Source organism: Pogona vitticeps, chromosome 7, assembly GCF_051106095.1.
Source record: "Pogona vitticeps strain Pit_001003342236 chromosome 7, PviZW2.1, whole genome shotgun sequence".
NCBI classification, from domain to species: Eukaryota; Metazoa; Chordata; class Lepidosauria; order Squamata; family Agamidae; genus Pogona; species Pogona vitticeps.
The window spans coordinates 13,676,008-13,681,939 of NC_135789.1; positions in this window are offsets into that span (position 1 = coordinate 13,676,008).

Genomic DNA, 5,932 nt, shown 5'->3' on the forward strand with positions numbered 1-5,932 from the left:
AGCCCTCTTAGAAGAACAGGGGAAAGTGAGGAGGGCGTTAATGGTGTTTTTGAAACCGATTCATCTCCATTGGAAGCATTACAGTGCTAAGCATTAAATCCTATAAGGGGGCCGACATTAAGGGCTCTGTGGTGGTATCCCGAACCCATTGCTGGCCTGGGCAACCGCGTGGGTGAGGTCGGCTGGCTTGGTGAAACAAGGGATGTTGGCACGTCTTTGGATCGGGGTGCTGAGTCCAACTCTTTGGACCCAAGACCTGATTAAAAACATTTTTTTCTCTCTCCATAAAAATGGGACAGGGTAGGTGGGTTCTTGAGTGGATCCCGGGTCTGGGTTAGAGGGAGAAAAGCAAACAGTATGTAAAATATCTGCCAAGGCAAAGAGGTTAAAAGCTGAGGCCGCACCTCCTGAGAAGGCAGAATTCTCTGGAAAAGACCATCAAGCTGGGAAAAGTGGAAAAAAGCAAGAGAAGAGGAAGACCGAATGTGAGATGGATCAACTCCCTCAAGGAACCACAAGTTTCAGTCTACAAGAGTTGAGGAGAGAGAATTTCGGAGAGCGCCGTGAGTTGGAGGCCACGGGACAGCGCAAAACAACCAACGACGTTCTCTTTATACATTTTTTGAAAGGCACTTCTAAACCTTTTCAGAGGCATTTCCTGGGATTATTTTTCAAATGTGATGTCCTTCTTTTACCATGTCAAACGTTCCACACACACCCAAACGACATTATCAAAAGTAACAGCAAAGAAGAATGCAGAAAAGAATTTTGTGCTTGTTACAAACATTCGTTGTAATGATGAATTGCCAGCAAATGAGTTTCTCAACTCTGCAACGGACAGTGGGAATGAGTTGCTTTTTTAAAGTACATTTCTATGCTGTAATAATAGAACCACAAAACCGGAAGATGAAGAAATAATGGAAGAGAGAGAGTCGCGTTGGCATTGAGCTGTGCTTTGTAGGCCTGAAAGGTATTATACTAAGGCTTATTCACGACGAAGCACCAATTGGGAAAAACAGCAATTCGGCATGATTCACAATTTGTTAAGGTCCATAATAACGAATCACAAAATTTACCATTCTTTCCCACAGCAAATTGCCAAATTAACAATAGTTCAAAATGTTTCAATTCACATTTCTCAGGGAGGGAGGGGGATTCGTCACCTCTGAAGAACACAAATTGATGAACTGGCGATTTTTGACGAACGTTGTGACTTCTTTTTAAACGCGTGCCAGGTAAGCATTGAAGTAAGGTATGCTTTGCAGGCACAAAAGTTATTGCACAGTGGCTTACCCTTGAGTAATTACTTACCCGTGCGTTTTGTAGGCCCCAAAGTTATTGCACGGTGGCTTACCACATTCGATTGAGCTCTGTCTCCCATAGTTCATGGGGCGGGGGAAAGAATCTCAATTCGTACGAATTAAGGGTCCCGTTAATTGACTCTAGAAGGCTGGTGCACATGGGGAGAAGTCGAGACGATCACAGGCGGGAGGGGAGGAAACGGAAATGAGAGAGGACTAGAGATTTATGCGGGCTGGCAGGAAAACCCTCCATCCACCTGTCGACAATCTGTGCGCCTTTCAAGTTTTCACCGCCAGCCCCTTGACTCCAGGAGTACTAAATCCAACTTTGCTTTTAATAGGAAAAACCCTTTTTTCTCAGCCCAATATTTACAGCTTGGCCTTCTCTGCCTTTCTCTCCCTCCTTCCCAAATGTGGGCGGGCTTCGTTCGGGCCTCTTCTGCAGCCCCATGTGGGGAGCAGCCCATGAGAGGAGTTCTGATTTAACCTGGATTTGTTGCTCAAGCACGGAGTCCACACGCGAAGGTCGTTCCGAAACCTGCCTGGGGCTTCCATCCGATCAAGAATCCCAAGCAGAACAGACACACTTGAATCAAGAGGAAGAGAGAGTCCGTTTTTCTGTTGATTCCATGAGACCCAGAGCTGGGACTAAGCAGTGAGATCTTTGGCCGAATTTTTTTGAATTTCTGGTGAAAGAGGGCAGAGTAGCTTCAAGTTCTGCACACCACCTCCCCCGAGTCCACCCCTTCTCCCACTTGGCACTTAAAAGTCTCAGCAACTCGCTCTGAGGCATTGGCTTTTCTAAAACACCACACCCGGTGCTGCCTGAAATCCTACCCTCAGGGCTGGTTTAAACTGATATATTCCTTTACAGAAGCAATGCCCAGATCAGCCCACATGCCAAGGCAATCTAGGGGGGTCAGCAGCATCAAAACTAATCCTGTGATCCACCCACGCCTGGCCCCCCACACCTGGCCTGCCCACAGCCACACTTCTTTCAGATATACTTTCTGGCCATCAGAATCCCAAGCGTGCAGACGGCAAACAACTTCAAAAGCTCTTGTGGTTTCCAGGAAAGAGATGCAGGTATTTTCCATCAAGGAGAGCAAACAAGATCCACCCACACCCGCCTCTTCTGAAGGTTCGGCCTGAGAAACGGATGGAATGCTTCCTTTTCCAAAAAAAGGTTGCGTTTTGCCTTTTCTGACATAGGAATGGAAGGCTGGGGGTCTTTGGGGGGGTGAGATCCTGGGGTCAGCATCCCCAGACTTCTCGCTCCTCCTCAGAAGCCAGCTCTTGCATGGGACAACAGTCTCGGGAAGGAATTTTGGGGGGTCCTGCAATCATAGAGTTGGAAGGGGTCCCTGTAAGGCTATCCAGACCAACCCCCTGCTCAAGGCAGGGACCCAAATCCAAGCCAATCAGACTGATGGGGGGTCCCAGTCTCTCTGGCACTGGAGGCTCGCCACCTCCTCCCGAGGTCGTGAGTCCCGCAGTTGTACTGCTCGAACAGTTACGAAGTTTTTCCTGATCTTGATTTCAAGCGGAAGGCATCAAAAGCTTGGACTTCCCAGCTCCATGGTTCTAAGGTGAGACGAATCTTGCTGGATTTAAACCAATGGTCAGCCAAATCCAGACTCCTGTGAGCCCGAATGAGGTTGTGGAGAGACAGCCACAGAAAACAGAAGCTTCTTTTGCTTCCCTAAAGGCACAAGAATGCCAGAAAGACAAAGACAGGGATCTTAGATCAAATCAAGCCTGAACTCTCTCCAGAGGCAAAAATGAAGAAATTAAGACTGTTCTTTGGGCACATCGTGGGAGCCAGGATTCTCTGGAAAGGATCATCCTGCTGCGAATGACAAAAAGCAGCAGGAAAAAAGGAAGACCAACATATGAGATGGACGGACTCTCTCAAGGAAAACACAACTTTTTGAGTTTGCAAGAGCTGAGCAGGGCAGTGGAGGACGGGACATTTTGGAGATGGCTTGGTCATAGGGTCGCCCTGAGTCAGAGGCAACCGGAGGGCTGGGACAGTGCGAAATGAAACTAGAGATAGTGCCGGAAGACGAGACTCTCAGGGCAGGGAAAAAACAAGGGACATTTCAAAGCTTGCTCTTTCCTAGGGTTGCCTTGAGTTTGGGGTGACTCAACAACACAGAACGACAGCAACAACAGGGGGACACAAGAAGACCCCCAGATTTTGAACAAGCCTCCAGTGTGGTGGTTGGAGAGTTCAACACGAATGTCCACTTTGAGGGGTGTGTGTGTGTGTGTGTGTGTGTGTGTGTGTGTGTGTGTGTGTGTGTGTGTGTGTGTGTGTGTGTGTCCGATTTTAGTTCCTCACTGAGCCGTGAAAACAACGGACCGAGCCAAAGTAGGTCTTGATGGCTACCGCCAGGACCCCATTGTCATAAGCAACAATTCTGTACCGAGTCGAGGGGAGGTCTGTCCAGATGATCTTGTGGGCCCCTCTCAGGCTCAAAAAGCTGAGAGTTTCGACGATCCGCACGCATTTCCCTCCTTGGAAAGAAAAGAGTTCAGGCCGGTGGGACCCGAGTGGAGTGAATCAATTTCCTATTGACCTGGCCCTGTCTGTGGGGGGAAAAAACACGCCTGCCTTCTGTAGGATTCTTCACATTTCCAGATCTTTTTATTTTCCCCAGCAGCCTTTTTAAAAGGAGGATGCAGTCTGGAACAGGCGGAGAGTCACGCCAGGGTCAGATGCTACTTTAGCACGCCTGAGAAAAAGAGTCAGCAGAAAGTTGGGATGGGGCTTCCTCCTAATTAGAGATTTTAAGAAGCGAACTGGGGGAAGAGGAAGCATTTCACCAGCAAAATGATTAGCACAACTGCCATTATTTATTCCAGGGAGGGTGCAGGCCACTTTTTCTCTATTTAGAAAAACAAAACAATTTTTTTCAGGAGCCTTGTGAAAGGCATTTGGGCTTATTTTTTAAAAAAAGCTATCTTAATTTTAATAAAATTAATTAATTAATATTAAATGACAGCCACTTATAAACCCTAATTCTCCTCTACAGAAAGAAATGGAAAATATAGAAAATTTTAATGGTTCCCTTTTTTTTTTAAAAGGCAACATGTTGTTGTTGTTTTGTTTTACACCAGTAATGGCAAAAAGTAGGAAAAGGGGAAGAAATTGCTTTTTTTTAAAGTACTAAGTATGGAGTGGGTATTATGTTGGACCGCACATGTATCAGACTCTGTGTGTGTATGTGTCTGCGTAAGTGCTACTAGATCACATTCAATTGATGGCCTTCATAAGGTTTTCAAGGTACAGCAGGACCCCCATATCTGCAGGAGATTAGTTCCAAGTCCCCTGTGGATGTTGAAAACCGTGGATAAGGGCAAACACTATACATAACATGGTAAAGGATAAAATATCCATGGGGGAAAGTATTTTTGCCATGTTTTACCAGAAATGGCCACTAGAGGGAGCCAAAGACCATGCTATGCATTTCTTAACTCAATACTAGATAGCATGAGCTCTATGCCTCCCTCTAGTGGCCAGTTCTGATAAAAACATTCTAAAAATATTTATTTCTAGTTTTTCTCTTTTATTTTTAATAATTTCAGACTGCAGAGAATTGAAACGGCAGATACCAATCTCCCGGACACCGGGGCCCCACTGTATGTGAGATGTTTAAGGAGTGGTTTTATTAATTCCACACGCTTACCCAGTGAATTTCTCTGGCCGAGTGGGGATTCGAACCCAGGTCTCTGAGTCTGGGTGGGGGAAAGCCATAATAAATGTGGACAGAAAGGGCCATCCCAGGTCCCAGAAGGTTGGGAGTTTGAATCCTCCACTGGGCCTCCATGCTAGGGGCTGGACTGGATGATCTTGCCTTTCAGCCCTGCTGTTCAGACGATGATGATTGCATCCTTACCTCAACCGCAGATCGCCCTTCTCTCCGAACCCAGGTGGGGACTAAGCGGCCAAGCCAGGTGGGGTGAAAGCATTTTAAATAAATAAATAAATAAAAATAAATAAATAAATATAAATAAACAAGCTGCTCATTTTGCTCAAAAGCCAATGAGCTGAATTTGGGTTCCCTGGAAGAAAACGTCCCCAAATACTCCCTAATTCACCCCGATCAAGGACCGATGCCAAGGGAAGGTGGCCTTAATTTTGATTCGGGTCTTTCTCCAAGGCCCGAGGGGCTGGACCCGACACCTTCCCCCCCCCTCTTGCTTTCCCAAATGGGCCCGTCGTCAGTCATCATTGTTGGCCAGGGGGCCGGGGTGATTCATCCGGCAAAAAGGTCAGGCCAAAATAGCCACCAGCCTTCAGCTTCCCGGCAGCAGCCCGGGTGAGTCAACGCTGCCATCCTCGACTCTCCCAACCGGTCATCCTACCAGCCCACTCAACTTTCGATCGCTCCCGGAAATCTGAAGGCCGTTGGATCCTGTCCGCGAGAACGAGGACGGATGGTGCGACAGGCATGGGGTGGGTGGGCACGTGGGCAGAGTTTTGTGCCCCGTCGGCCGCTGGGATGATCCCTGGATGCCCCATCGAGATATTTCCTGGCAGGGACTGGGGACTCAAGCCGCTGTCAAATCAGACTTAAAGTCACACCACTGAGTCATCTTGTGTTCTTTTTAAACGATTCGAACTC